The following is a 22,130-nucleotide window of genomic DNA, read 5'->3' on the forward strand; positions in this document are numbered from 1 at the left end:
TGTCCAGTTGCCTAGAGATGGCCTTTGGGTCCCCAATCTACACTCCCCCTCATTCACAATGATATGACTTTTTTGTTCTTTGATGCCTGATACCTGATCCCTTCGACACCTTATGATCACACAAGTTGGTGTGCTTCTTCATGTGGGCTTTGTTGCTTCCCAGCTAGATGGCCACTGGTTTACTTTCAAGCCTTTAAGACCCCAGACACTATATCTTTTGATAGTCAGGAACTAGTAGCTTTCTTCACCATGTTTGCTTATGTACCATTTGTCTTCAACGATCACGTTAGGAGTCCCTATGTGGATTGGCCTCCATTGAATTCTTTCTGACCTTTGACTAGGGATATGAATAGTTTTGCCTTCAGAAACAGTGTGTTGGAAAGTAGATTACTTCCATCTCCCAGAGCAGCCCAGGGAGGGGAAATCTCCCGTAGGGGTTTACCTAGCTTTCATGGTTGGTGCATACATTTGAACAATGGTTGTATTGATTGGGTTTCATCAGCAAGACTGAGACTATGATTTGGATAGGTACGCTATCTTAGACAGAAGGGCTTACAAGATTGGTCCAGAGGTTTCCAACCCAGGCAGTCTGGGCATGACTCCTGACTTTGCAACCCTGGTATGGCAGTCTCCATCAAGAACACACCTAAGGGAGGCCCTAAAGGAAACGGCTGTGCCCGGTCTTGGTTGGGGGAGTCTAACGCACTCTGTCTGAAGGAATACAGTAGAGATCCCTGGCTAAGGGCCAGAAGGAATCAATGGAGGCGTAATCCAGATGGGGACTCTGCACATGGATTTTGTTCTTCCACTGCAATCCAGAGCCTTCTGGAAAATTGTGTTCAGAATTTAGGCTCTAATCCATGCCAGGATCGAGTCGAGAGAATTCACGGCCATGGGATTAAGTAGTAGAGATGGAAACTAAATGAAATCACCACAAAATCATGGTTGGTGTTCATCACTGTTTCAGGCAGGACTACAGAAGCAAGAATTTCAAACTGGGATTTGTACGCTATCGCTGATTTTTAAAAAGGTTTAGGATTGGTGCCACGGCTTGGGCCATACAGCCCAGAAACATAGCCACCACAAGCCCAACTTTTGGATGACAAGAGGCTCAACAAAGCGCACTGCCTTCAAAGGGATTCTGTCTCCCAGGGGCTGTTTCTGAGAGCAAATCTTTGCGGGAGCTGAAGGCCTCTTCTTGCTCCCTCCAAGCATCTGGCAGACTCCAACTCCTGTCAAATTCCCAAGGGCACCTAGCAAACGTGAGGGTAAGGCTGCCCAGAGGTCAGGGAGCAACTCTCTGCTTTCAAACTCACCCCGACCTAAGGGTACAACTGCCACATTGCTGCTTAAAGGTAAGAAAGAGCTCAAACGCATGGAGTCAAGGCTCCCGCTCCACACCATGGCCTTCCAGAAAGCAAGTGCTTTTGAGGGCCAGCGCTCATATAACCGGTTAGGTAAAGAGGACCCACTGAAGGGACCCGGTAAGGTTCACGGAACAGAAGTGGATGAGCGTGTGACAGAAATGGCACTTATGTACTGCTGCAGGTCATTCACACGGTGCCTCGGGGCAGTTTAGGGTTTGACCCAGAGGAGGAGCTATTAAAGTGTTGACGAATACAATTTTATAATGGACTTGAAGGAGACACTGGGAGGCAGGGAGCAAGCAGGCCCGGGGTGGGTGGCCTTGAAGTGCCCTTTTCAACGCCAGGGTCAGCAGTTGGCCCCTGTTGTTTGTTCAATGGGCTAGAAGAAACCGCGGGAGAGCGCTGAGTGGCGGAGAACTACATTCATCTCGCGGGCATGAAAATGAGTCTTCGCTGCTGTGTGCAAACACTCTAGGTGTGTGCACAGAAGGGAGCCAGCCAGAAGGGGACAACGGGTCAGGAATAAATAGCCGCCGGGCGGAGGGTCCCGTTCTCTGCGCTTCCCTTTGTTGGGTGAGCAGCGCCCCGGCCAGCGCGTTCCCAACGGCGTGGGAGGCAGCGGTGCGACAGTGCCCACTGGGCTCCACGGGGACAACCTCCAGGGGCCCGAGGGGCGGGGCCGAAGCCCGGGCGGCCCCCGCCGCAGAGACCCCAGAATAAGTCGGGGGCGGGCCGCCGCACGGCAGGAGGGGGCCGGCCGGCCGGCAGATCCCACCCCTTCCTGAAGGAAGCGCCCTCCCCGCCGCGACAGCAGCTGCCTCCGCCGCCGCCGCCGCCGCCGCCGCAGGTCACGGCCCCGCACCCGAGCAGGTAGGCGCGGCGCCCGGCGCCTCCTCCTCCCCGCGGGCCGCCGGGCAGCCGGGGCGTCCAGCCCGCAGGCGGAGACCGGGCTCCGGGGTCCGCCCGGCAGCGCCCCGCGCATCCCCCACCCCCCGCTCGGCTCCGGAGCGTGCCCGAGCCCCCCGCAGACGCGCCCCCAGGCGAGGCGCGGTGCCCGGCGGCGCCCCGGAGCCCGTGCCAGCTCTCCCCGCGCCCCGGTCCCCCCAGCCGCCGCCGCCGCCGCAGTGCCGCCCGCCACCGGCTGCGGCCCCGGCCCCGTCCGGTGACAGGTATCCGCACCGCCGCCCCATCCGGATGCCCGGGCCTTTTGTTAGAGCGGGGCCGGGGCGCGCTCGGCTCGGGAGCGACCCCCAAGTTCGGCCCCCGGGTCTCGGCCATCGCCGTGCACTTTCCCGTTAGCCGGCGCGGCGGGCTCGGGAGGCAGGATCCCGGCCAGCGGCGCTAACTTGCTCGGTCCGCTCGCTGCACCGCCCTGCACTCGAAGGCGCCCGCTCCCTGGCCAGCCCGGGTGCCCACGCGGGAAGAAAGGGGGTTTTCCGTTTTCTTCGCGGAGCCGGAGCAGAGTGGGGGACCGGGCGGATCGATCACCCGGTGCAACCCCAAAGTGATTGCCCTTGGGTTATGGAGGAAAGCCTTGGTTGATTTCCCCTCCTTCAATGGATCCAATAAAGGGGTTTCCCCGTTTTAAATGCATTTTCCTCTTCCCTCCAATCATTCCTCTCGTCCCTCCACCCCTGTCGCCCTGATTTCGACGTGTGTGTGTGTGTGTGTGGTGTGTGTGTGGTGTGTGTGTCTGTGTGTGTGTGTGTCTGTGTGTTGTGAGAGAGAGGTTTATTCTGGCCAGACCGCCTTTCAGGACCGAGCCAGGCTTGTGATTACAATGCGAGCACCTAGAGCCGATGGAATGGAAGTCTTTTCAGAGCAGAGGGGACCCATTCTGACGTCCTACCTGCACGGTCCTGTTAGGGAACCAACTATGCTAATAAATTACATCTTTTAAAAACAGTTCTTGGATCTTTTATAATAACAAAGCCTAAGGGGTAATATTAATCTCTGCTTGAATCAAAGGCACGTTTTAATAGAGCAGGGCTGCATATCCATTCTGGTCAGTCGTTCTTCAAAAGGATGGGCGACTGCAGCTGTGTAAATTCCATCCGAGCAGTTAATAAAGTTGACCTACTCTATTTCAGGTTTTCTATTTCAAGGAAAATTTGTTAGGTTCATATACAGTGATGTTTGCAGATCAAAAACCAATGCAGCTTCGGCTTTCATAAATTAAGTCCTAAACTTTTTTTCTTGTGTGCATCCTACAGACACAATATTGCCAAGTTAAACTCAAATTGTCCACTCTCCATGAGCTAGACATTTGAGCTTGATCTTCAAAGATAATGCATAGGAACTTTAATTGCACGGCTTTTCTCCAAAAATGATTTAATAGATGTTTGATAAGCATCCCAAGTTTGGGGCACAAAACCTGGACAAGGGAAATAAGGAGGCAAAGAAGTTTTTTTAAACAATAACCATCAGCTGGGAGAGATTATGACATTAAGTAAGCGTGTTAAAAGTATTTAATAGTCATCCACAAGATTACTTTTGATTGTTTTTGAAGAAAAATCAAAGGCAGGGGGCTAGGTTAAATATTAGAGGTGAGTTGGTAAGTATTTTCAATCATTGAATACAAAATTGATGCTCTGAAATGTAGTTCACAAATTAAAAATTGTAAAAAAGAATTAAAAAGGGATTTTTAAATGCATGTTTAATGGATGGATGTATGGATTGTGATAAGAGTTGTATGAGTCCCCAATAAAATTATTTTTAAAATAAATAAATAAAATGCATGTTTATTATCACAATCTTGCCATTAACTGAAGACTGTTCATTTGGATTACTTATATTGCCATCCAAATGAGCTTCTAGCAATTGATTAATTCACACTTTTTCTTATGAGGCTTTTGGGGGATATATTTTACTCTGTGGAAAAATTCATTTTTTGCATGAGCAAAAGAAGACATTATATTTAGGCTTTAGTCTCAAACTACTATAACCATGGGCATGTTGTCAGTAGAGACCAGTCCCTGGAAAGGACATTGTGCTTGGTCAAGTGGAGGGACAGTGAAAAAGAGGAAGACCTCAGCAGGCTGGATTGATGCCGGGGCTGCAGCATGGCCTCCAACATGAGAACAATGGTGCGGATGGCCAGGACAGGTGGCGGTTTGTTCTGTTACACAATAGGGTCACGATGAGTTAGAACCGACTCCACAGCCCCTAACCACCACCACCACAACCATGCTTGTAAACACCTTGCCTTCATTTTATTTTTAAAGAAGTACTGAGCCTCCTTGTTTTACCATTGCCCAGAGGGAAGGCCACTTTGAATTTTCAGGCCACACGCTGTCATCTGTCTGTGAACCTGCTGTGCTTCCCCAGGACACCTTGCTACTACAGTGACCACATTAGCAGGGTAGTCTGGAGTTCAGAAAGAGGGAACGCTTGTTGGCCCCTGCAGTCTAAGCTGTTTCGTTTCCCTGTAGACTGGCCTTTTGGGACCAGTTCAGGAACCAAGTAAGCACGACACACACTGACAAGATAATGTGTTACCTCTCTGTCATCCACTTCTGAGAAGACTCTCGAAGGCTCAGAATCGGCACTACAGTGGTGAGTAGATTCTCATGAGGCTCCGATGAGACTTGCCAGAGTTCCTAAAACAGGAACTGGGTCTAAGTTCATGTAAAATCTGGGACCAGTTGTATAATACATTTTTTTTCTTATGCTAAATGGTAACAACAGAAATGGGTTCCTACTTGTTTTAGTTATAAACTGTTGTTCCTGGTGCCATGTATCTTTCTGTCGGTGCTGTTGTTAAAGATCATTTTGTTGGGGCTCTTACAACTCTTACAACAATCCATACATCAAATGTATCGAGCATATTTGTACATAGCTTGCCATCATCATTTTCTAAACTTTTGCCATCATTTTCTAAACTTTTACTTTCTATTTGAGCCCTTGATATCAGCTCCTCTTTTGTCCCTCCTTCCCCCACCCTCCCACCCTTGTGAACCCTTGATAAATTATAAATTATTATTAATTTCTTCCCAGGACTCCGTGTGTCGAGAACTCTTCTCTGTACTAGTGTACATGCTCTGGTCTAACCAGATTTGTAAGGCAGAACTGGGGTCATGATAGTGGGGTGGGGGGGGGGGGTGAAGCATTAAAGAACCAGAGCAATGTTGTAAGTTTCATTGGTGCTACACTGCACCCTGGCTGACTCCTCCCTCCCTTCCTTGTGACCTGCCTGTGAGAAAGGATGTCCTAATGTCTGCAGATGGGCTATCAGCCTCCACGCTGACCCCCCTCCTTGGCATCTGTATGATTGTTTGATTTGGGTCTTCTGATGCCTGACATCTGATCCTGTAGACACCTCGTGATCACACAGGCTGGTGTGCTTCTTCCATGTGGGCTTTGTTGCTTCCCAGCTAGATGGCCACAAGTTTACCTTCAAGCCTTTAAGACCCCAGACGCGATCTATATCTTGTAATAGCCGGGCACCATCAGCTTTCTTTGCCACATTTGCTTATGGTGCCATGTTTCTTTAAGTGTTTCATAAATTGCTCTGGTAAGGAGTTGCTGTGATCACCAATTCTCATTTTCTTGCATGTTTGAATTTCAAAAGAGAGTGTCAGCAGTGTAGGCTTAATATACCGAGATTTTGGGCCAGTTGGAATGATATATTGAATTAACCATGGAATCTTTGGAAGCTGCCTTCAAATTAAATCCCAAAGTACCCTGAGTGAAACCATCTCTGGTGGGTAGGGGCTGAGGCTTTGTCGTGGTTGTTCGGTGCCATTGAGCTGGTCCCACGTATAGCAACGTCTGTACAGCAGAATGAAGCATCGTTCTGTCCTGTACCATCCGCACGAGCATGGCGGTGTTTGAGTCAGCCTTGTAGTCACCATGTTGAGGGTCTCCCTTGCTCCTTTCTGCTGAGACTCTACATCACCAACCACGACTCCTTCCCCAGGGACTGCTCCCTCCTGATAATACGTCTAAAGTATATGAGACAAGGTCTGGCCATCCTTACGTCTAAGAAGCATTCTGACTGTACTTCTTCCAAGACAGATTTCGTTTCTTCTGTTTTTTTGGAAGTCCATGGGAGTACGATGGGGCTTCCTACTTCTGTAAAGAGTTACAGTCTCAGAAACTCACAGGGCCAGTTTTACACTGTCTTATAGAATTGTTGTGAGTTAGCTCGACTCCATAGCAGTAAGTTTGGGGCATCTGTGGTCTATTCACATACCCTTTGCCAACACCATCATTCAGACACACAAATCTATTTTTGTTCTTCCTTATTCATTGTCTGGCATGCGTATGAAATCATTAGACAAAGTTTGCCATAGGTAAGGCTTCCCTTAGTCTCCATGGTAACATTATTTTTTGTTGTTAACACTTTAGTGAAGTCTTTTGCAGCAGATTTGCCCAGTGTTGCTTAAGTTCTTGACAGCTGCTTCCGTGAGCATCGATTGTACATCCAAGCAGGATGAAATCCTTGACAATTTCAATCTTTTCTCCATGTATTATGATGTTGATCCAATTGTGAGGAGCTTGCTTTTCTTAGCATTAAACTGTAATCCATACTGGAAGCTGCAGTCTGATTTTCATCAGCAAGTATTTCAAGTCCTCCTTGCATTCAGCAAGCAAGGTTGTGTCATCTGCATATCACAAGTAGTAAGCCTTCTACCAATTCTGATAGCATTCTTCACATTGAATTATTGGCTCAGCAAACAGATTAAATAAATATGGTGAGAAGATAGAACTCTGATGCACACCTTTTCAGATTTTCAATGCATCAGCAACCTCTTGTGTTTAAATGAATATCTCTTGGTCTGCATATAGGTTCCATATGAATGCAGTTAAATCTTCCAGAATTCCCATTCTCTACAATGTTATTCATAGTTTTTTTATGGTCCATGCAGTTGAATGCTTTTGTGTAATGAAAGACAAGTAAACCTATTTCTGGTATTCATTGCTTTCAACCAAGATCCATCTGACGTCAGCAATAATATCCATCCCTTGTTCCACATCCTCTTCTGAAACTAGCTTGGATTTCTGGCAGCTCTCTACCCATGTATTGCTACCACTGGTTTGGAATGAGATGCATCAAAAAAATTTACTTGCTTATGGTATAAATTATACATAATTTATAAATTTCCACATTTTTTCTGGGATCACGTTTCTTTGACCCATTCCATGGATCTGGTCAAGTTTTACTTCCTGTCTTCCACATTTTTTTGGTTTCCAAAGTTACGTCAGTTTGCTGAAACATTTCAATTGGTATTCCATCAATTCCTGGAGACTTGTTTTTGGCTAATGCCTTCACCCGAGTTTAGACGTTTTCTTCAGTACTGAAGTTCTCAAGTTGGTTGTGCTGTGGCGGCTTGTGTGACGCTGAAAGCTATGCCCCCAGCATTTCGAACACTAGCTGGGTGACCAAAGGTCCACAGGTTTCGGTCGAGCTTTCAGACTAAGGTTAATAAAAAGAACCTGGTTATCTACTGCTAAAACCTGGGCCCATGAAAAGCTTGTGGGACTCCTCACCGAGCGAGAAAGGAAGGGTTTTCTTTCAGCATCTGTAAGCAGCCCTGGGTTCCCTAGGTCAGCATGGTCCAGGAGCACTGTCTGCAGTGATGGAGCTGGTCTAGACTCCAGATGATGATGATAGCCCTGGCCACATACAGCTAGCCACTGCGCACTTGAAATGTGGAAGGTGCCGCTGAGAAATGGACTTTCATGAGCCAGCTGGACGGCACCTAGCAACAAAGTAACCTAAGTGCAAGCAGCTACACGTGGCTAATGGCTACACCCTGAGCCTAGTTGTCCCTGAGCTGCTTCTGACACATGGCAACCCTTGTGTGTCAGAGTAGAATTGTGAGTTCTCCGTGGCTGGTTTCTCAGAAATAGGCCAACCGGCCTTTCTCGCAAGGTTCCTGTGGGTGGACTCTCCCTGCCAGCTTGAGTGAGTAGGTGATTAGCGGCACACGTTCGCATTTTGTGCCCCCGGGATGCTACAACACGGCCTGCATAGCACAGCCCCACCTTCTTCTCTAGCAGAAGTTGCAAATGTCTCTTAATTAGAAGAAAGGGAAAGTAGCTTTGCTGGAGCGAGAAATGAAGATGTGACCCCGGCAGTACTATGGTCAGGGGGAAGGACGAGTGTGCGCTCTGAAGAAGGTGTCTCATACTGAAGTTCACCTGTGCTCTAAAAATAACCCAACACAAAAGTTCCCTGCCGACCCGTGGATTCTGACTCAATCGGACAGAATTGTCCCTGTGGGTTTCCGAAACCATGGCCCGTTACGGGAGTAGACAGCCTCGTCTTTCTCCTGTGGTGGCTTTGAATTGCTGACCTTTCGCTTCGCAGCCTAACGAGTAACCGCATGCCAGCAGGGTTTCCTCTAAGAATATAGAGAGGCTTTTAAATTTCCATGTCTGCCAGTCACAGAAGTGAGCATTACTCCCAGTTGTCTGGATGCATTGTTTGCCTGTTTGCACACAATAGACTCCTTTGTCCTAAGAGTCCGGTTCTGCATTTTCCTGGGGAGGGAGAGTGAGAGGAAGGCAGGGAGCAGGAGGAAGCATGCCCATCTTCTCTGCCGTCACAGACACCCAGTGAAACGTCTGGCAGATGGCTGTCCCTGGCTCAGGAATGGCTGAAGCGTCTTCCTCCTCAGAGTCCTTTCTGTTTAGTTTCTTTCTTTAAGACTTCAAGCCCAGGCCCTCCCTCTCTGCCTTACCGATTAACAAATCCACTGTGAGTCTGCTCTGAGGTGCTTCGCAATAAAGGCCTGGTGATCTACATTTAAAAAAATCAAAACAGCCGTTGAAAACCCTGTGGTGCAGAGTTCTGCTCTGATACACATGGGTCACCACGAGTTAGAATCGATTGTAAAAGCAATTTTTTTTTTCATTTTCCTGAAATTGTTCAAATGGGATTTGGTGTAGCTTTGTGTTTCAATTTGTAAATACATTTTGTTTTGATTAATCATTCTTTCAAACATTGAGAAGGCCCTGTTTTTTGGGTTTTTTTTTTCTGGTTCAGCAATGAGTTTTATTGGGGGGTGCCCCTGAGGCCGAGGTCAGGGTCCACTCCAAGGCCTCTATTTTGGGCTTTGCCCCCCTGCTTGTGCTGTATAGGCAAGATGTGGCGTTGCGGACAGCATGATCACTTCTCCAGGTCACTTCTCCAGAGGCGCGTAGTTAAGTAGCTTCTCAATGAGGTCCACGTGGGCCAGCAGCATGCGACGGCAGCTGTACCGCTTCAGGCCCAGTGCACCCAAGGCATCCCCCTCGGCGTACTCGGCTTGCAGCAACCCCAGGTAGGCCTCCCACTTGTTCCCAACGATCTTGCCACAGGTGAAGCAGCGCACGGGGACGATCATGGCGGTGGCACTAAACAGCCAGTACAGTGCGACACCCGACTACCAGTCGCGAGAAGGCCCCGTTTTAAAATTGGATTGACTGATAGGTCACTGCCTTTCATAGTTCTTCTGTGAGGACCCCTTTCCCATATCCCACCTACCCACCTATCTCTCTCTCTCTCTCTCTCTCACACACACACACACACACACACACACACACAGACACACTCACTCACTCACTCACTCACTCACTCACTCACTCACTCACTCACTAACTCAGGTACCCTGCTCAGAGAGAGACTTCCTTTCAGTCGGTTACTTAGAAATTTCCTGAATGTGTGTTTGTGTCGATTAAATTAACTCTAAAGTTGTTTCCACCCTTAAGATGTGAACCTCCCAAGACATTTCCCAAATTAGTGCCCATTCCACACGTAATCTTGAAGGAATGTTCTTGATCATCTTGCTTTTTTATTTGGAGACATAGAGCATGCCATAGCATGGCAAAGCGCCTCCATTGAGATAAATACACTTATTTAACTTTTTTAATTAGTCATTTTTCGCACAAATTTATCACATAGTCTTTTTCAAACTGGGTGTCCTGTGGTTGTTGAGAGGTGCCATCGAGTCGGTTCTGACCCACAGCGACCCTGTGCACAACAGAACAGCGCCCGCCCTGTCCTGGGCCACCCTCACATTCCCCATGCCTGAGCCCCTGGATGCTGCCGGTTTATGAAATTGGTGTAGCTGGCTGAGATCCCCATTGCTATAAGGAAATGGAGTCGTTAGAATGGAAATGACCACGTGGTAGTCTTCTTTGTGACGGTTCGTACTGGATGAAACTTTTAGCTGACAAGTATAAGTATAAAGGAAGGAGACAATATAGAATGCTCGTTATGATCACTGTAGAGACAGGAATCTTTGGTTCAAATCCTGAATCTCAGCAGCCCAGCTCATGTTGTGATTGACTGCTACTGTGCCAGCCCCTAACTCCTGGGAACTCCATGTACAAGGAAAACAGACTGCCCGTCCCTGCACCACCCCCTTGATCACTGTGGATTGGACCATCATGTTCCGTGGGGCTTTCCGTATGGCTGATTATTGGAAGAAGACCATGCCTTGTCTTTGTCTGAAAGCTCTGCCGAGACCTGGGACCTGGTCAGCAGCCGTCATACATCAACGCTCCAGTCTCCACTGAGAGCAATACTCAAGTCTCCACCTGTGAAGTTCATTTGCTGAGAATTGAACCCATGTCCCAGGTGAGCCATTACTACCCATGCCCAGTTCATAGTAAGAACTAGGTGAACATGCACATCATTTGTTTATACTAATTCATGAGGTTAAAAAAAAGTTGTTATGAAACTAGGTTTGGGACCCACTGATCAAAGACATATGAGTAATAGCTAATACTGAGTGATGCTATTGAGGGGTCAGTACCAGGCAGGCTCCCTACTGAATTCTTTACACGTGTTTTTGTTAGTCTCTCACAAATTCTTTGATGTAAGCACCGCCTTTATCTCACTTTGGGGGAATGACAAAACTTGTATCACAGTAACGCAGAGGAGCCCAGAGCTGCACCCATCATGCTCCTCACTGCCTCCCATAATGCATGGATGAAAGTGACACTGAAATGGGCATCTGAAGACACATGAGACGCAAACTGGGCAGCATTGCGCAAAGGCAGAAACAAGCCGACAACAGCCCTTTTCTGTGAGAGACAAGGCCTGGGGAGTGAAGGGGGCACCGTTGCACGTTTGGACTGGCAGCCTGTGGTCTCTTATGATAAGACCCTTGGAAACCCAGTCCCAAGGGAAGATGAATGTCCCAAGAATACGAACACATTGTGTGTCCTGAGCTCGCTCGTCACCCCTCCTAACTGCCTTCTGAGTTTCTGCAAACTGGCTTGTGGCAAATGGCGAGCGGCAGCCTAAGTACAACCACCCCGCAAATCCTCTGCATGTTCCCTGGGTCCTATACCATTTTCTTTCTTTATATGGAGAAAGTAAAAGATATATGTTTTAGAATCAGATAAAAGGAAATGTCTCAAAACTGAGGCTGGGACTTCTCCTCCCCCACTCTGTACAATCTAGAAAGTAAAAGTCATTTTAATTTAGAAAGAAATGTTCAGTTTTCCTGAACAAATGCAAGCAGTCACTGTCCGTGGCATTTGCAGACAGAAGAGAGGCAGCTCTAGCTGGTCATCGTGGTTACGTTTGTAAAACAAATCCAGCAGCTGTGTCTAACATGCTGAACTGTGCTCAGGCCCAGTCTGCAGACACATCCATCTCTGAGGAGGGACGTGAAGATGGTCTCTGCAATCCACAGGGGAAGGATGAAGAACCCTAAAAAAGAAAAGGAAAGAGGCATGAAAGTCACGGAATGCTTTTAGGCAAGAGTAGACAAAACGTAAGAAGTAATTGTTTCTAACGGGGGAGCCCTGGTGACATAGCAAGGTAAGCATTGGGCTGCTAACCACAAGGTTAGCAGTTCAAAACCACCAGCTGCTCCACTGGAGAAAGGGGAGGCTGGGCCCGTTCTACTTTGGCCTATGGGGGGGCTATAAATCAGAATCCACTCACTGACAGTTAATGTGGGGTATGGAAGGAAGTCCTGGTGGAGCTGTTAGGTTCTGGTAACTGCAAGGTTGGTGGTTCAAACCCAGCAGCTGCTCTGCGGGACTACAAAGAGGCTACCTGCTCCAGTAAAATAATTCCACCGTGGAATCAGTATGGAGAGTTGCTATGAGTCAGAATCGACTCAGTGGAAGAGAGGTTTGCTTGTTTATGTATTTATTTGGCATGGCAGTAGAGGAAGTTAACTTGTAGTTTGAGTGATGTTACTCTGGAGCAATTATTATGAATTATTAGGGGTTTCAACTGCATGTAAACATAAATATCTCTAAAATAGAATAGTCATCCTATTTATCCAGCATCTCACTTATTAAACAGAATAGCTGTCCCGTTTTAAGCACTTATGTGGTTTGGCCACCAAAGAAATATTTTAAGTCGTACTAATCAGAAACCTTAAGGCACAAGTTAAAATGGAGTCGACGTGGCTATACTGGGGGCCATATTTTAAACTGGGCTAGTTAATAAAGCTGTCTTTCAAAAGGTTCTATTGATTCATGATTGAAGGAGTATTAATTAAGAAGTTTTGATACCATTATAAAGAAACCCAAATAGAAATGTCTATTTTTACTAACTTGGACTGTTTATAACATATTTAGAAGAATTCGATGTAAATTGCCCTGAGGTTCCTAGTGGAAACATATATCCTGGAATTTCTACTCCTGTTTCATTAACGCTTACCCAGAAAAATGAGTAGCTAAAGTAGACCTAGGGAGCAAGAGTATTAACTGTTAGGTGGCAGTTTCATTTCCTTTGTGGTATGATAGGGCCAAATAACTTAGACTTCAAAAATGTACCTGTTTTGTCGATGACAGTCCTATTTTTCTGTCTGTTCAGCACCTACGAAAGTTGTTTATCTGATAGAAAGACTAGGCTTTCTACTCCCATGCAGAGTCAGTCTTAAACAAGCGCCTTTCCACCCTGTCCTGTTGGGTCTCTGTGAGTTGGCCTCGATTCGAAGGCTGGGAGTGCGTGGAGTTGTTCTGAGAAAGCTGATGATCTTTCCTATGACATTTTGAACTGCGTTTTCTTTTTCTTCTCTGCTTTAATTTCAGCTTACATCTGGCAGAAATCTGTATTTGTATGTTTAAGGTGTGGGTTGCTGCTTGTATACCAAAGTATGTGTGTGTGTATGTAAGCAATAAAGATAAGAGTCCCAGGGACTCATGTGGGGAGAGTACCCTGCTGTGGTCAAATAGCATTACATTGTGATCTTTCAGGACCAGGCCACGGAGCCAAGTGGCTGTCAGGTTACAGAGATGTAAACACGATCGTGCAAAGTGAACTCCCGGACAGGTAGGTGTCTGTGGCCCCGGGTGGTCCTTGGCGCAGAGTAGCTTCTCTTTCCTCGCAGTTCCTCCTGGTGCATAGCCCAGGCTTTATCACACGGGAATTGAAGAGTGTGATTTGGGATGCTAGCTCTTCTCCCCACCCCGAGTTGCTAGAGAAAACCTTTGGGGCAAGAGGGTGGTTAAAAAAAGAAATCATGACGAAGTGGAATTCAAACTGTGCAGGAGTCCTTTGAAGGCCCCTCATGGGTATTTCTCCGAGTTTTAGTGTGACCGCAGCCATCACAGAAAGAGGCGACTCCATTCTACTTCCAGACGGTTCTCCACCTGTGGTTTGCCTAGGCTTCCCATGACTCAGGTGGTACACCGTAAGATTCACTTCCGTTTCATTGAGGCCTGTTTGCCGTGTTTAGTCTCCGAGACCACCTACGCTGCTGAGAGCAACTACCAGTGTGGGGTGCACAGTGTGCTAGAAGGACTCACAGAAGTGTTACACTCACAGCGACGGTTTGCTGCAGTGAATGAGTGACGCTTTACAATGGCAGGGGCAAGGAGTCCTCACGTGCTAGCTGTCAGGTCTCATCTCTCAGTGGAGCCTTGAAATCATGCCTGTTTCCCCCTTTGATGAAGTGGGACCATGCACAGTATTGCCAAGCATGGAAGTCTACCTAGGAAAAGAATTCATGGTTTCTTAAAAATGGGGCTATTCCCATCAGCACCTCGTGATCACACAGGCTGCTGTGCTTCTTCCACGTGGGCTTTGTTGCTTCCTTGCGAGATAGCCTCTTGTTTAACTGCAAGCCTTTACTATCCCAGCCACTGTATCTTTTCATAGCCAGCACCATCAGCTTTCTTCATCACGTTGTCCTGTGTACCCATTTTGTCTTCTGCGATCATGTTGGGAAGATATCATACATCGCCACATTATTAGAACACTTGGGGGAATTATTACAGAATGGTAGGTGAATGGACACAGTAGATGGTGTAAGATATGGCAATATATTATAAATAATAATAACAATAATTGTAATAACAAGGGTTACTGAGGGATAGGGTGGGTGAGGGAGGGAATAATGAGGAGCAGAAACCAAAGAGTTCAAGAAGAAATAAAATGTTTTGAAAATGATGGTGGTAGCCTGTGTGATCACGGGGTGCTGAAGGGATCAGTTATCAGGTATCAAAGAACAAAAAATCATATCATTGTGTGTTCACTTCCCTGATGTGATCACTGAAGACAAATGGGTACATAAGCAAATGTGGCGAAGAAAGCTGATGGTGCCCAGCTATCAAAAGATACAGCATCTGGGGTCTTAAAGGCTTAAAGGTAAACAAGTGGCCATCTAGCTCAGAAGCAACAAAGCCCACGTGGAAGAAGCACACCAGCCTGTGCGATCACAAGGTGTCAAAGGGATCGGGTATCAGGCATCATCAGATCAAAAAATCATATCATTGTGAATGAAGGGGGGTGTGGAGTAGAGACTCAAAGCCCATCTGTAAGCAATTGGACATCCCCTTATGGAAGGGTCGTGGGGAAGAGATGAGCCAGTCGGTGCAGGGTAGCAACAATGAAAGATACAACTTTCCTCTACTTCCTAAATGCTTCCTCCCCTCACCAACTATCATGATCCGAATTGTACCTTGCAAGTCTGACTAGACAAAAGGATGTACACTGGTACAGATAGGAATTGGAAACACAGGGAATCCAGGGCAGATGATCCCTTCAGGACCAGTGGTGAGAGTGGTGATATTGGGAGGGTGGTGGGAGGGTGGGGTAGAAAGGGGGAACCAATTATAAGGATCTACATAGAACCCCCTCCCTGGGGGACAGACAACAGAAAAGTGGGTGAAGGGAAACATTGGACAGTGCAAGATATGACAAAATAATAATTTGTAAATTATAAAGGGTTCATGAGGGAGGGGGGACCAAGGAGGGAGGGGAAGAAATGAGGAGCTGATGCCGGGGGCTTACGTGGAGAGTCAATGTTTTGAGAATGATGAGGGTAACGAATGTACAAATGTGCTTTATACAATTGATGTATACATCGATTGTGATAAGAGTTGTATGAGCCCCCAATAAAAGGATTTTTTAAAAATGAAAATAAAATGATGGTGGCAGCAATTGTATGAATATGCTTCATGTAATTGAACTATGGATTGTTATAATAGCTATAAGAGCTCCCAATAAAATTGAGAAAAAAATTAAAATGGGACTGTTAAAGAATGTACTCAGAAAACTAGTTCGCTCTAAAAGATTAACATCACCACATCACTTTTCTGAGGTTAGACAGATATTTTCTTTCTTCTGTTCAACCTTGATCGGGACCCTGTAGTGGGGTGGGGGAGGGAGGGGGAAAAAGATTTGTTAAGTGCAATGCCTGGAGTCTGAGGGACAATAAAATCATACTGTGAAGTAACAGCAATTCACACTGAAAAGCTGTGATGGGCTGTCCAAAGTGATATAATGGATCTCTCCGGCTGGTACAATGTGGTAGTTTGGTTCTATTACCTAATATATAAAGTAAGGATTTCCCAGCCTGCTTTATAGGACATTAAAAACAACAACAACAACATCCCCCAAAACCAAGCAAACAAAAAATACTTCCCTGCCATTGAATCCATACTGACTCATAGTGACCTTCTAGGAGAGAATCGAACTACCGCTGTGGGTTTCCAAGGCTGCAACTCTTTATGGGAGTAGAAAGCCCCTTCTCCCCTGGACTGCTGGTGGCTTCCAACTGCTGATTGCTCCACAAGGCATAACCACTACACCACCAGAGCGCCTTTGGGGCACATTATGGGACAGACGGTTAAAGACTTGGCTGCTAACCAATAGTTCAGCTGTTCAACATCACTAGGTGCTCTGTGGCAATCAGTTCCCATAAATGTTTACATCCCAGGAAACCACATGGGCCAGTACCAACCTATCCCATAGGATTATTATAGGTTTCAAGTGACTAGACTGAGCACAACAACAACTTTTTTTTTTAATTTTTTAATCATTTTACTAGGGGCTCATACAACTCATCACAATCCATACATACATCAATTCATCAATTGTGTAAAGCACATGTGTACATTCATTGCCCTCACCATTCTCCAAACATTTGCTCTCCACTTAAGCCCCTGGCATCAGGTCCTCATTTTCCCCTCCCTCCCCGCTCCCCGCTCCCTCATGAACCAGAAACTTTATTAAACAAAAGTAACAGATAAAATCCAACAGGCAATTAGTTATCCTCAGAAAAACTGACTAAAGTTTATCTTAAACACCTTATAGTAATCTATTGGCAGTTGCATCTGACTGAGCTTAATTCTGGGAAGAACATGTGTTGGGCCGCAGATTGCAAGGTTAACATAGGTAAGAATGAATAATCTGTAGACTTTTCAAGTATTTCCCGAATACTACCACACAACAACAACTTTTATGGAAGCAGACTACCACATCTTTCTAACATGGATTGGAGGGTGAGTTCAAACAGCTGACCTTAAAGGATAGAAAAGGGGCCCAATAAAACAGTGGCTAAGTGTTCTGCTGTTAAACAAAAGGTCAGCAGTTCAAAACCACCAGCCACTCTAAAGGGGAAAGATGAGGCTTTCTATTCCCGTAAAGTTACAGTCTCGGAAACACACAAAGGCAGTTCTTCCCTGCTCTATAGGGTCAGTAAGAGTCAGCATCAACTCAACAGTAGTGAGAAAGAAAATGAGGCTAGGCTCAAACATAAGAGTAATTGTGAGGATGGCACAGGACTGGGCAGTTGTTCATTCTGTGAGTCAGAATGGACTTGACGTATGTAACAACCACAGCACCGATGAGAGTATGACGCCACTGAGACGACTCTGCAACTCTCCACCAATCGCAGAGACATGTTTAAACACACACTGCTTGGCATAAGCCCACCCACGTATGAACTGGGACCCGCGGCGATGCTTCTTGGCTTAGCCTGGCAGTCTAATTCTTAGTGTTGCTGCTTTGTTTTACTGCTTCCTTTGGTCCAGTGATCCAGGAAAGGGAGTAACAGCATTATTTGGAATAGCCATCATAAATAAGCATTTGACTTGGAGCTGTCATATTGGCATTTACGCCTTGACCTAACCACGCTATACAGTCTGTGTGCTTGGATAAATGACCTAATTTATATATGATTAGAATTTCAGATTTTCATCAGCAAAATGTGGATTTCCTTATCTGTCTTGTTCATGAGACACAAGATTCTTTAGAGTTGGGTTTGGGACTCCTGCATCATTGGAAACTCCATGCATGGGATAGATCTGGGCAGGTAATAACTCTCTGTAAATAACTACTGAACAAATCCATCCATCTTGCCCACTTCATCAGCTTCTTGGGAGAGTGAGTAAGATGAGGAGCAGTAGAGCAGTAAGTTAAGAGCACGGCCTCCTCCCCCCCACCCCCCCTACCCCACCCCCGCAGCACGGTGCATTTGATAAAGCACCTGCCTCCCGGGGTTCTTGTGAGCAGTCAATCCGCCAATATACATAGAGTTCTTGTCGTGGTGCCTACAAGCTAGCACGTGGTAAGCGAATACCATCCTCAATGCAGCCTGGGCTTTGCAATGAGCCCTCCAGCTAAAGGTGACATTTATCCAGCGAGGTCGTGTAAAGTATAAGACATATTGCAAAGTACTTGCATTACGAAAATTCCCTATCTTAACAACAGGTAATATATTTGTGTCCCGTTTGTACTACCTAGCTAAGGTATCTTTGACCTGGATCTCGGTGGCATAGGAGCCCTGAGGGTGTAGTGAGTTTTGTGCCGGGCGAATAGTCACAAGAGCAGGAGTGAGAAACCACTAGCTGTGTGGTAGGAGAAAGATGAGGCTTCACATTCCGTAAACAGTTACAGTGTCAGAAACCTACAGGGGCAGTTCAACTTCGTCCTGTAAGGTCATTATGAATCAGAATTGACTTGATGACCGTGAGGCTTTTGTTCGTTTGTTTTCATTGTCATTTTGAGGGGCCCTGGTGGTGTAGTGGTTAAAATACTTGGTTACTAACTGAAAGATTGGTTCAAACCCACTAGCTTCTCCACAGGGATCAATATGTGGCAATCTGTTTGTGTAAAGATGTACGCAACTTTGAAATTCTATAGAGCACTTTCCCTGTGCCCTACAAGGGTGGTCAGAAAGGCCTTGTTGACATTGGGTCTAGTCATCTCAATGCAAGGAATAAGGTTCATTGAAGACAACCTTGAGTTGACCTGGCCTGAAAATTCTTTCCTCTTCTTCCATTTGCTGTTCAGAAATGGCTGTGGTCAATTCCCATGCTTTACACAATTTTAAAGATGATGTTAAGTAGTAGTAGTTTAATATGGGGTTTCCCTGCTTTCTCCTACTTGGTCCCATAAGTGCCCCCATCTACTTTTCCAACCATTTAACTTTCATACCGTCTCTGCCCTCTTCAGGAACACGTCAGAGCTAAAGCCAAATTTCCGGTCTTGGAGTTCAAGATTGTGCACGATCTGACCCCATTTTTTTTAGCCACAGTTTTTTCTAACTTCTCTCCAGTAGTAGACCTTCTGTTGCCCACTCACTTAGACCCAGTCCTGACTCTTTCTTTCATCCTGGTTCCTTCATTGAAATGCTCTCCCTGATTCACATTCCGTTTATTTACATTTGCCCACGCTGTCAAGGTCCACTGCTTTCATGAACCCTACCTCTGCCTGGGAACCCTAGTGGTATAGTGGTGATGCACTGGGTTGCTAACCGCAAGATCCACAGTTCTAAACCACCAGCCGCTTCTTGGGAAAAAGAGAGGCCTTTCTACTTCCATTTAAAAAAAAAAAGAGTTACAGTCTCAGAAGCTCATGGGTACAGTTCTATGCTGTCCTTCAAGGTCCCTATGAGTTGGCATTAACTCTATGGCAATGAGTTTGGTTTTAATGACCTCTGTCCCAACATTGATTGATACCTCTCTATCTTTTGGCATTTGGTTATACTTAATTTAGAGTTTTATTCAATGCCATTTTATTAGTATCTTCTCATTAAAGGCACGAGTCTATTAATCTGATAACATTAAAATTAATATACATTTACCAGTTAGGCCTTCAGGAAAATTGTACTTGTTTTATATAAGTAAAAAAAATTCAAAGTGTTCTCTTGCCAGCTATAATTCCACCCCATGCACACCAATAAAGTCATAGAGTCCAGGGCATGTGTAAGAGAGCACCAGTTTGTTGAATCATTTCCATCGGTACTCCATCAATTCCTGGAGTCTTGTTTTTCACCAGAATCTTCAGTCCAGCTTGAACTTCTTCCTTGAATACCATCACTGCTTGGTGATATGCTACCTCCTGAAATGGGTGAAAATCCACCAATTCTTTTTGAAACAGTGACTGTGTGTTCCTGCCATCTTCTTTGAATACTTCTTGTATCTTTCCATAGTTTCCCCATAGGATCCTTCAGTACTGCAACTGAAGGCTTACATTTTGCTATCGGTTCTTTCGGCGAGAGAAGTGCTGGGCACATTTGGTTTTCTAACCCCAGGTCTTTGCACATTTTGTTATAATACTTTCCTTTGTGTCCGTGAGCTGTCCTTCTGTTCAGCTTTTCCTTGATCGTTTATTGCATTTGCTTTTAGCTCCTGCACATTGAGTATGTTTCATAGTCTCTCCTGACATCCAATTTAGTCTCTTAGGCTTAGATCTATTAGAGTAGAATGATATTGTTCGAGTACAGACCTATTTCACACATCATTCACGCATCATCATAAGCAACATCATCTTCCTTTCCGTTCTTCCGCCCTCTCTTCTTTCTTTCCTCTCACATCTGTGAATGTGCAAAATGAGAAAAGCTTTAGCTATGTGGATGTGTTGGTGAGTGAAACACAGACTATTCTCTAAGAAACCACAGCCTAACATAGGAAACTCACATATAAATAACTGTGATCTAACCACAATACAAAAGTGAATTGAATAAGAATAGATGTTACATCCGTGGTCCATGGATTGTAAATTGTATCATGCAAATTCGAAGGAGAAGACAGTATCAGGACTTAAATTATGAGATTCTGGTGTGCAGAAGGCTGTGGATGACCAAATACATTTGCAGAATTTACATGGGGAATAAGCCTCCAGTGATTTCCTTCCATAATTGAGGGATAGGAATAATTTGGTTATCAGGCAAAGAATTGTAGAGATTGAAAGGCGGAGACAGGCACAGAAAGGAGACAGGGCTCAGTCAGGGATGTAAAGTAAAGAAATGCCTTATTAAGGCAGGAACAACTCCTAGGCGAGTTCCGCAACCCAACGAGTTAGGCCAGGGAAGTCGTGCCTGGCAGTGAGGCAGTGGGACATATATAGGGTTTGAAAAAGGACATATGTGTTGATAAGGGGAGGGAGGCTTTCTGAGCTGTAGTTGCAGGGTCTGAGTCAAGATGTGGTCTGTGAGTAAACCATCTTGTTTTCCGCAGACCCACTTACTGGAGCGCTGAGGGAAGGGACTGTACAGACCCGTCCAGGAGAGATAAGCTAGGCAGGGATAAGATAGGCGGGACTGTGCCCTCCAGCTCTGGCCTTGAGAGGCAGGGGGAAGGGGCCGCACAGTCCAGCAGGCTATCTTTTGGGAGAGCTGGGGGAAGCAACTGCATGGTCTGCACCTGGCCCAAACAGAGACGAGTAGAGTAGATTCAAATCATTCATCTGTCTAAAATGGTTAAAGCCTTGTCATTTGATCTCCCTTGTGCTGCACTTTGTGCTTGATCTGTTTCTTTATAGTTTGTTTCATATCAGGGTTTATCTGCCTCTGTTGTGTGCTGTCATTGTAGGTAGCCTGCTTGACTCTGTTACGTGGTTTTCTGTTTTTCAGTATGAGAGCCGGGATGGTATATATAATGGTTTATATAACTATATAATCTGTAGAACAGGGGTGCTCACACTTTTTCAGCATGCAAGCTGCCTATAAAATGATCAAGTCAAAATGATCTACCAACTACAAAAATGCAAAACATATATTTATTTTTATTTATTACATTTATTCATAAATATATTGAGAATTCTTTATACGTACACTGTATGTTTATGTACCTTGCATAACCGCCTGAGTCCATATTGCACAACACAACACAATTAACTATGTACATTTTTTGTCATTACCAAGTTTACTCTGATGACTTGCACTGAATGGAATGAGCCAGGGATGCGTAGTCCGGACAGAAACTGCTGACAGCCGGTCTCAATCAAACTTTCAAATGAGCATCAGTCATGGTGAATTGGTACTTGGACGTAATGATCACTATGTGGGAAAAGGCTGACTCACATAAATACGTAGAGCCGAATAATGCAGTCAAGGAGGTAGCACACGTTCTCTTGTTTGGGTACTTTCCCTCTGCGAGTAAGTGCTAGAACCGTTCATGCGCTCTGGACTTCAGCTGAATGTCGGCTTGTGGTATCAAAATCTCCCATTCCGTATGAAAGTGATACGTTTTCGTCTTCTTACTTGGTCCAGCTCCCCTACTCATTTTAATACTCTTTCTTATATTTAAGAGAAAAAAACAAGGCCTAAAAATGGGCTATAACTTAGCTTGTAA

At 45.7% G+C, this 22,130-nt stretch overlaps 1 protein-coding gene and 1 pseudogene across 1 annotated transcript in view; one reads left to right on the forward strand and one right to left on the reverse strand.

The window, feature by feature from the left end:
- The first annotated feature begins 2,136 nt into the window (after positions 1–2,136).
- TMEM150C (transmembrane protein 150C) overlaps positions 2,137–22,130 on the forward strand; it is a 95,380-nt gene continuing 75,386 nt past the window's right edge. The window contains exon 1 of the mRNA XM_075544134.1: positions 2,137–2,237. The gene's annotated coding sequence lies outside the window, so the exon portion shown is untranslated. The remainder of the gene's footprint in view (positions 2,238–22,130) is intronic.
- Positions 9,460–9,700, reverse strand: LOC142443588 (DNA-directed RNA polymerases I, II, and III subunit RPABC5 pseudogene; annotated as a pseudogene).

This window comes from Tenrec ecaudatus, chromosome 3 (assembly GCF_050624435.1).
Source record: "Tenrec ecaudatus isolate mTenEca1 chromosome 3, mTenEca1.hap1, whole genome shotgun sequence".
In the NCBI taxonomy this organism is placed as follows: Eukaryota; Metazoa; Chordata; class Mammalia; order Afrosoricida; family Tenrecidae; genus Tenrec; species Tenrec ecaudatus.